This window comes from Theropithecus gelada, chromosome 1 (genome assembly GCF_003255815.1).
Source record: "Theropithecus gelada isolate Dixy chromosome 1, Tgel_1.0, whole genome shotgun sequence".
Taxonomy (NCBI): domain Eukaryota; kingdom Metazoa; phylum Chordata; class Mammalia; order Primates; family Cercopithecidae; genus Theropithecus; species Theropithecus gelada.
In genome coordinates, this window is record NC_037668.1 from 111,332,182 (window position 1) to 111,343,048 (window position 10,867).

The following is a 10,867-nucleotide window of genomic DNA, read 5'->3' on the forward strand; positions in this document are numbered from 1 at the left end:
CAAAACAACAGGAAATAGCCAAGTGAAAGTTTCTTTGCAGAGCACTAAAAGTAATTTACCTTCTTCCTTTGATTTCAGCTTCAGATTTTGTTTTATGGTTCAAAGTACAAGTGCTTATTTTTAAAAATTCATTTCTAACTTATGGTGGAAAGCAGCACCAGAGACCAAGGAAGTGTGGAGCAAGAAATGAGCCACGAAATGAAACAAAACAAAACCCCCCAAATTGCATTAATGGAGTTGGTGGTAAGTCATTACACAATGAAGTTTGTCTTTTAAGCACAGGTCCACTGATTGGCAGACAGGATTTTACCATTATCAAAATGAGGAGCCAATAAAATGCCCAACACTGTGGCTTTGAAGTCATCTATATTTAGCTTCCGTAATTCCATTTTTTGTACGTCTCTTTGCATGAAAAATAAAGTGTCATATTCAAATAAAATTGGCCTTCCAGGGCGGAAGAAAACACAGTTTACTTTCCAGTGCAAATTGGTACCATTTGCAAATGTTTGGTCTACAATAAGTACTAAGCATGGGGCAATACTAATAATTTGTGAGTCTTGACTAGACCTCTTTTTTAAAGAGATTATTCACTTTATATTCAAATAAATTTGGTTTATACAGTATATGATGATGCAAGGAAACAAATTTCAGCTTATTCAATGCCCAAACTTGAAATTTATTTGTTTCCATTGTTTTCTTCATTTTGGGCTTTAAAAAGTTGCATTAAGAAGAGTTCTGGCAAGAAACAGAACTCAAAAGAAGCAATTAAAGAGTTTCAACAGAGGCACAAAGCATGGGCGGGGTTAAGGGAATTCAACCAAGGAGGGTGAAACAAGCATTCCTCAGGCTCCCAGACGTGGTAAAGTCTGAAGTGAAGAGAAAAGGTTTAAAGAGTTATGCAACCTTAGTCTGAAGAGAAGGCCACCTAATAGGAGCTGGGACCAATGAAAGAGGAGCTCAGACACTGCCGATCCATGAACCAACGGAACACACACCCCGACTTTTCTTTCTTCATGTCTTCTAGCTTCCTACCAGGGGCTCCTATTGGGTGAACCCCACTGAAAACCAGATAAAAAGACGCTTTGTTTCACAGTCTATTCATATCAGCCTGCTGAAAGCATCAAAAGAGTATTTTATTCTAGATATATGCTCTATACTCATAGACCGGCAATATAATTGCAATTCTTCAGCTTCAGCAGAAAAACAAAAATGCAGCTTTTTACTGCACATATGACATACCCTGACCAAGTTAAGAGAGAGATTCGGCTTTGGGAAGTACAAGTATGAAGTAAGAGTATCTATAAGTGGGAGAAACTGTTAAGATCTTCAGAAATAGAAGTTAAACGAAATTAAACAAAGCAGAACAAAAGCAATGGAAATCTGTTAACCTTTGCCTTCCACTTCTTAGCAAATACAACATTACAGCAAGCATAAATACTGTGAAAATATTCCCAGGAGCCATGGGAATAACTAACCTCTTCCTCACTCCCTGCCCAAAAAACTCTCTTAATCAGACTATTGAAATATGCCCCCTAGTTAATAAGAAAAGCAACAGGAAACTGGGATTTACTCTAAAGACATTTAATCATAGACTGTATTTTAAAATATGCATTATATCCATAAAAAGAATGATATCAGTATCATATGTTTGTCAGAACAAGGTTAAAATGTATATGAACTTTTGGCTTTTTCCTTTCTAAATCACACGCTTGTGAGGAGCCCATTTTATTGTAAACATTTAAATCTGTTAGGTATTAGATATGAGCTCAGCTATTTTTGTTTTGTGTATTTTTTTCATTCACAGATGTTTTTATTATGATTTCTGCAATCAAATGATCTGGGTTAGAATTAGAGGATTAGAATGCCATTAGAGCTTACTTTAAAAATACAAATTTATCTATTTTCATTAGGAAAGTTACATTCTTATTCAGAACATTTACATTCCATACTGAATCCAGGTATTATGTAACACACATTGGTTGTATTTTAAAAGAAAAAGTAACAACTATTTCCCTACATAGATAAAATATCTATCCATTATCCACCTATCTATGAATCTAAGCACAAAAAATAGCCCACTTACAGAGTTCTCTCTACAATTGCCAGTCACTGGGAAAATATTCACAATCCTTTAAGTCCATTAGGATGGTTGGTTCTCACTTCAGATAAAACGATAACTATGTTCTGCCCAAATTTGCTTTGCTTTCATTCTTTGCTTGCACTCTCATCAAAGGTAACTTTTTAAAGCTTGAATATTTCACAAACAGTTTTGAATGTCTTGAATTGTTCTGTATTTTTAAAGTACAGATAACTGTAGGAAAAAAATAGATAGCTAAAGATGTCTCTCAAAGTATGCTGACACTCCAATTTCATTAGAACAGGATTGCCAATGTATACTCACATGTTGTGTGTAAAGAAAATGCCAGCTCTACAGTGGTAAGTATATATGTGAAGGACTCATTTCAGCATATGACTATACTTACACACACATACACACGCACAGACATAAACACAGACACACATATACACACATATAAACACACATGTACACACATAAATGCACATACACATACATACATATATGCATAGATATACACACATACACATATATACATACTCATATATATCCAGCCATAAACACACACATAATACAAATACACAAACACACATATACACACATACACACGGGCATACACACATATATACACACATACATACACACACACGTACACACATATCACATGCATACAGATAAACACATGCACACATACACAAACACATGCAAATGTACACATATACATACATACACACATATACACATACACATACATATACACACACACATCACATCCATACTCATACTGACCTGGGATAGGACTGTGACAAAAAATGATAGGATTTGAAATCAGAAAGTTGGCATTCAAACCTGATTCCACCTCTTCTTAATTATAATCTTAAACCTATACTACCTTTTATCCTATCAATTACTTCTCTAGCAACTCCCCTGAACCCTGTGTTCTCATCCATAACTTATATATTTGTAATTCCCTGAACTCTCTGTATGGGCATCTGCCATCACTCATTTTCTTCCTAAGTACAATCGCCTTAAGTTCGCTCATCACTTGATTTTGTTAACTTGTCTCTTGTTTCAAGTCTCAGCTAACTTGTCACCGGCTTTAGGTTCCCTTCTTGAATTTCCCCAAACTGAGTCAGATGACCCCCTCACTCTTATCCTCCTATGGCCACTGTACATACCTCCTATATCACAGTGCTATCCCATTGTCTTTTGATCTTCTGTTACCTTGCATGTCTTCTCCGCTGGATCAAAATTCTTTGGAGGACAGCGTATTTTTTGTTTACTTTCATATTTTCAGTACCTTGTAATATATGGCACATAGTTAGAATGTCAATGAGAGTTTCATGAATCAACGAATCTTGAGCTCACTGAATTTAACTTTTGACTCCCAGCCTCACCAAATCTTTAAGTACTATCCTTCCATAAAGAAATGAGGGAAAATAAAATTCCAAGCGTTTCTGAAACATGCTAAAGTAAACAACAGAAAGAGTGGAGAAGTTAAACCCAAGGCTGTCTAACTTCAAAGACTGTACTGTGTCATGTTCCCTTTCCAGGTAGTTCTCCAAACCTCTGCTTATCAGAGAAATGGGGCTAAGAAAACTGCCCACCCTACAAGGCTGATAAAAGAAACCAGAGAAATCATGTTAGTTAATAACATGGAACAGAGTAACAGAAAAGTCTAACTTTTTTACTTTACTTTTACAGAGGAAATATCTGTAAACAGCACAGAGAATAAGTGAATCCAGAGAGATTTCCTGAACACGTTTCCTTACCCCACCTTACACCAAAGGTTCTCTTTACAAACAGCCAAGCTCTATCCAGCCACCTTAGTCTCCCCCTAGCATGTGGACTAAGCACAGATGCACTCCTAGAGATTATATAAACCAACACTGACAAAGAAAGTATGGAAGCAGAATGAATAAAGAGTATGAGGCTCAGGAAGGCTGCTCATTCTATTTGTCTGCAAAATGCCATCAGCTTACAGTTTAAAGAAAGAACAATACAAGTAGAGCAAAGTTCAATTGCCCTCCAATTAGCCCTAAGTAACAAATTGAAAGCTGTTTGTATATAACCAAAGATACCTTTCATTTTGTTGTGGTTCAGCAATTGAGAGGAATAGTCCAAATGATTAGTAACTACCAGAGAAGAAGGCAATTCGGGGACAAGTACATGTAATTTTAGTACTGTTTTATGGGGTAAATAATGAGTTTAGAAAAGTTTTCACTATTTTAATAAGAAAAAAGAATTTTAACAAACATGGATTATTTGTAGCTATCCAAAGGCAATAAAATTTAAGGCAATCTATGGAAATTAGTCCCCCATTTTTGCAAAAACAATGTGTGAATCAATTGTATTTTCCAATGCTCTATTGAGAGGCGGTATCTCAGAAACCCAAAATGCATTACTTCATATTAGTAGTTTCATTCCTAGTGACAATTTAACTTTCAGTGGCTCTAACTCGAGTCCAATCGCAATTTTTCAACAAGAGCCCCATGGGAACTTGCAATTAAGTATACTTTTTATACCCCTAAGTTGGTGCAGATCAGGAGCAAGCCCCCCTGGATGCTAAAGCAGGAGCTCCTCCTCTCTCCTTCTTCCTCAACTGTCATATCTATAACTTAGAAAATCAAAATGGAGTTTTTAGAAACAGGATGCTTGGACTGAAGACAGGAACTTGGGATGGGGCCCTGACATGAGGAGGAATCACATGCAAGTGGAGGGGTCAGCAATGAGGGCCAGGAGCTGTGTGCTTCCTTTTGCACTGTCTATCCATCAGTAATTTTCACCTGGTGCTCAGTCATTTTCTATCTATTATAACCGAATTCCCAGTCAGCTCAGAATGGGCTGGCCTTGAATATCCCTGTCTTAACTGAATTATTTCTTTCTTAACCTATGCTTTGTGGTTGAACAGATGAATCCCAGATGTGCAAAAAATAGTTCACATCCACAGAGAATAAAGTCCTGGCTCACTAAAGGGAAGATACCATTCCGTCCTGGCTCAGAATACCAAGATAGCATTTCCCAGAGTTGAGAGCGAATTGGGAAAGTTAACCAAAGCCATAAGAATACTTCCCAGGTCACCAAGAAAGTAATAACAAGAGAATACCATTGATATCCCACCCAGTTCCAAGGGCTTCCCTTGGCGCTTAGCCTCCTAGCCATCTCACACATACCCACCTCTCCTGACTCCTAGTTAGACTTCGTGTTGGTACCTATATACCCTTTTATCTGGTTCAGAAAGACTGGCCCCGAAAAGCAGTAGCAAAGCTCTAGCTCTGCGTGGTGGCGGGCGCCTGTAGTCCCAGCTACTCCGGAGGCTGAGGCAGGAGAATGGCGTAAACCCGGGAGGCGGAGCTTGCAGTGAGCAGAGGTCCCACCACTACACTCCAGCCTGGGCGACAGAGCGAGACTCCATCTCAAAAATAAATAAATAGATAGATAGATAGATAGGTAGGTAGATAAATAAATAATAAAAAAAAGAGGAAGGTGAAATGGGTGCATGCCTATCCTTCACTAGGGAAGTGATTATAGTGGTCTGGGAAAAGAGAATGATGCTGAAGTTACTTGAGAAAGGAAGTACCACCATTTGCTGTGGCTGTAATCAACTCATGTAAAGGCTGCAAAGGGTCTGAGCATGTTCCTCCAATTATCAAAAACTCATTCACAGCTCAGGAACTCTCAAGAGGTTGCTCCCTTCTCTACTGCCACTTACAGACCATCTTGCTCAAAGTGATGCTAGAAGTGCTGGCAAAGAAAACATCTTCAATGGAGTGTCTTGGGGGGGAAAATTTCATTGCTGCACATTTCTTAATAAAATTCAATTATGTAAAATGAGGAGAGAGTTGACTAAAGAAGATATAATGAAAAGGAATCATTGTGCAAAGATACGTTTTTATTTGACCAACAGGCTTTATTTTGATCCCCCAATCTTCTGGAACTCAGACTTTCTCAGCAAACAATTGCACTGCCCAATGAGAGTAAACAGCAAACCTGCCAATATCACAACATACCCTGAGATGAACGCATGTGAGGGAAAGACTTCATATGCCAGACATAATCCTGATGGTTCCCAAATACACACTGGTTCCCAAATAAAGTCTGGTGACTGACTAATGCTTTTCACTGTAATTAAAAGCAAATACTTTAAAAAATATTTAATGATTCATTATTATATTTTCCTGAATGCTTAAGTCTATTGTCTCATTATTGCTTGTTTATTTGTTGTCTGGGAAAATTTTGTTGGGACAAGGTTACAAAATAGATTTCAGGTACAGCCAGAAGTCATAACGTTCAGACACACATTAATTCTGTGGACAATATGAAAAAATGGGAGCAAAAATTACCCTATAATTAGAGTTGTGAATTGGGGAAGGGCAACGTCCAATATCACAGAGGAAGGGTTGAAAGAAACTGGAGATTTGACAGAAAGTGATCAAGTTCACAAACGTATCTATCATTGCCTCATTTTTTAATGCTTTAGGTGAATGAATTTGAGTTTCTGCGTTGAGCAATGATTTGAATATTTCATCTCATCATGTAGGCCTTGTCACAAATTATTTTTCCTACTTTAGAATCTACTATACTGCTATAAAATAAAACTCTAATGCTTGGAACAACAACAGAAACCAAAATTTTATGCTTTGTTCTTTTACAGACCCCTCAAACCCCAGGAACAGGTGCTTTAAATTAGGCTGCCGAAGGCCAGTGGGGCCTGACTTTATTATACTTTGGTAAATAATAGTCACTGTTGTCATCAGAGTTCTCTACACTTCCAGAAAATGTCACTAGCCACATGTCAGCAGGGTTCTTTGTCTAATTTCTACAGCTAAGGTGGCAAGAAGGTTATTAGAAGTAATAGCAAATTTAAAGTTTTATTAGCAGTAAACTGCAAAAGCTAATGGTGATGCCAACACTAGATAAAATCATTGTCACAGTTAATTCTGAACTCCTTATTTCAAGCTTAATAATAGGAAACTCAATGGAAAGGATATTACACGCCCCATATCACTCATGAGTGCCTCAGGCCTGAGTAACTTGTTATTTTGCTCATGAGTGAAATAAAATGCAGATTATACTGCCTGCTATCAGGGGCATCGTTTTAATTGAGGGTGTATGCATGGTGATGAGGGGGGCTCCGAGTAGGTTCTCATTTTTGTAAATGTTATAAGAATATTCTTCTCATTTGTAACTGTGACTCGGCATGTCACCTTTCTTTTATGTGTGTGTATATGTGTGTGTGCTTTTAGAGTTACCTTTGTTTCAGCTCCAGAGAAATGAAAGCAAGCTGGGGAGACGGGAGGGTAGCATTTGGTGCTTCTCACCAGCATTTCTGCAAAAGTGCTTCTCCAGCATTCTAGCGCCTTTGTCTCCAATCCCTCAGCCTACAGAGGCAAACAATGGAATATTTGTGTTTCTCTGTTTGTCTCATTCCAATCCTGTATGCCAGCACACACACACACACACACACGCACACACACACACACACACAGCCCTTCCACTCTGACATACATTCCTGGCCAGGAATAAATAATACAGATGCACTCCTCTGTGCTTTACGTTTACTAAGAAAATAGGTGTTTCCGAGAATCAAGATCACATGGGATTTTGTGTTCTTTTTCTAAAGTCTGTTGCTCTTTTATTCAAACAAGTTGAAGCGATTTCTGATCCTATGCCACAAATCATCCAAATGGGCTGCCTTGAGAGCCACGCGTGCATTCCTGCTTTAAGGGGAGACTTCCATTCACTTGACAGGGACTGTCTGTGATTATGCAGGGCCAACTTCAGGCTGCAGTGTGCGTGGAGACAACTATTTTTAAGCAGGTCCTATTCCCTTTGATTGAAGTTGAAATCCTAAGACTTCCACAGCCAAGATCATTTGTGCCTCTCTGAGTTTCAATATTCCCTTTGAAATATTTGTCTGATGATACACCGTATGGACAGAGCCTCCTATAGTTCAGTTTCTGAGCAATTATCACTCCATGGCAATTTGACTTCATGTAGCAGTGGAGAACTAAAATACTTAAGGCTGCTGCCAGCCTGCCTAACAAAGCTTTCACATAAGGTAAGGACTCAGAAAGGGGTGGGAAACAGTAGTCAAACCTTTGCTTTATCTTTTAAGTTTGTAAAACACATAAAATCTGAGTTCAAAATCTTAGAGTTTGTGACTTTTCCATTAGTAGGTGAAATTAGCCCCTAAGTTACAATCTTGATTGATTCAATAATGTTCAACTAGTAGTGGGATGAGTTTTATTTTCAATAATTTCCACACTGCTGTTTCTCTGCATCCTATTTCAGTTTGCAGTCTGTTCTTTAAATGGCATTTCCTTTTTGCCAAAGCACCAAGCTGTGAATTTATTGAGAAATGGGTGTGTTCACAATAAGATGATGCTATTACTAATAAGTCCCATTTGTATCAGAAAAAAATGAAACATTATATTCCTAAATTGTAAACAAACAGTCCTAAATTCCAGAGATTATTATTCCCAGAAAGGCAAAGTACAGAGCCAAGAGAATTTGTAAATATGTACAACTTTACAAGATTGATATGGACACCAATGCACGCTGCGCTCATCTCCACTTATTTCTTATTCATACACATCATTCTTATGTTTGACAATGAATATGGTATTGTGGCACTTGAAATCCTTTTTTTATTAAAAAAACAGAAAGAATGTCAGCCAGTTAAACATGATATTAGGATTTCATCTTATTTTTTTTTTGTTTTGTTTTGCAGCAAGAGAATTTTAAAAAACCATCAATCCTCTCTAAAAGATACTTTTAATAAATTGTCATACCTAATTTTGCATGGATGCCATGATGTCTGGCCTGCTTCTATTTGGAGTCTCTTGGGATCTATACAGATTTTTAATAGTCATGAGAACTTGTCTTGTACTGTGGATGGTAGAATTGTCTCCTATTATAGTCAGCTATTCACTCTGTTTAAGACAGAGTTTCGTTTGCTGCTTTCTTGGAGTTGTTTGATGGTTTATTAATACATCAAAATCTGTTGGTAATTATAGGTTAACATAATTAGCAAACATTTTAAACTTAAATAATGTTTTTCGAGGAACAGTTTTTGTTGCTTTTTCATGATTGTTTAAATATTATACCTTTAAACTCTGTAACAATTTCATCTAAGCAAAAGCCTTGATCTTTAAATCAGTTGATGAACTTTAACAATCCATGATTTGTTTCAAAACTAAGCCCACATGGAGACTTCACTATGCCATATGCCTCATCTAGTTGTTAAATGTGTGATACACGTGCTTCTTAATATGTGCATATTTGTTATTTTTAAATTATAATTTACCATGAAGAAATGAATAAAACTTCCAAAAATGTCTGTCTCAGTGGCATGTACATTACAGTAGGGAGATACATATACATATAGTATATTGGTTGATTATAAGTGTTATGGAGAAAAATCAGGCAGAAAAAGAATGTTTAGGGAGAGCCTGTCTGAAAAGATGGCATTCACACAAACGGCCCCAAAGGAAGTAAGGAAGCAAGCCATGCCACTAGGGCCTGAAGAGAATATGTTCTAGGCCGAGGGAAAAGCGATTGTTAAAGCATTCAGACAGGGGCCTCCCTGGACTGTGTGAAGAGTGAGGCAGTGAAAGTAAGAAAAAGAGAACTGCAGTTGATGAGATCAGAGAAATGGTGATGGTAGAGAATGTGTCTGTGTGGGAGGGGCATCCATTGAGTGGCTTCTCCTCTGAGTCAGATGAGCAGCTTTCAAAGGATCCTTAGCAGATGAGTGATGTGATCTGCCTTATGACTTAGAAAAGAACACCCGAGCTACCTTAAGAATAGACCCTCGAGAGAAAAAGGGAAGGAAATAGACTAGTTAAGAAGCTGTTGAAATAATGCAGATGAGAGATGAGGAAGGTTTGCATTATCAGTGGAGATGAGGTGGAGAAGTCACATTCTGGATATACCTAGAAGCTGGGGTAGATAGGATTTGCCAACAAATTAGATAAAAAGTATGAAAAAATGAAAGTCAAGGATAATTCCAAGTTTTTAATCTGAGCAGATGGAAGGTCAGAATTGCCAGTTATTAAATGGAGAAAAGTTTGGGAGAAGCAGATTTGGTGGAGGCAAGTGGATAAGAGTTTGAACATTTAAGGAGGAGTTGAGTAAGCAATTGCATGTAGGAGTCTCTATGTCAGGGAGACAGCATTTGCTTCAAGATTTTGAGGTCATGAGAAGAAGTCCAAAGGCTGAGTTCTTGGACACTCATTGTTTAAAGTTCAGGGAGATAAGGAGAACCCAACAAGCAAGACTAAGAAGAAATGATCAGCAAGGAAGGACAGGATTCAGGAGAGTGCTATGTCCCAGAAGCCAAGTGAAGAATTAAAGAAATGAAGCATGATAGTAAAACTTATACATTTATTTCTAAATAAAAATAATCTATTCATCCCAAAATGGCACAACATTTAATGTGTCAATGAATATATTTAAATTTAAACAAACAAATTCTACTTTGAAAACTAAATTGAGTAGTATAATTGTTGATTAAAATGCTCAAGAGATTATAGTCAAATCCCTACTTTATTTATTTTATAGTGTCATGAACATTCAAAAGTTTGACCCAATTCTATTGAGATTCCAAAAATTATTTTCAAATTATTTTGGTCTTTTTGTAGTGTAATATGTATGCTTGCTTTGGGGTATGGTATTGTTTTTAATGCTTGGCACTGTAAAAATTCTCAAATTTTAGAATTCCTAAGTATCTGCTTTTTGTTTGTTCTTCGTTTACATCTTCTGATGCCAAAGGTCTCATATTTGGAT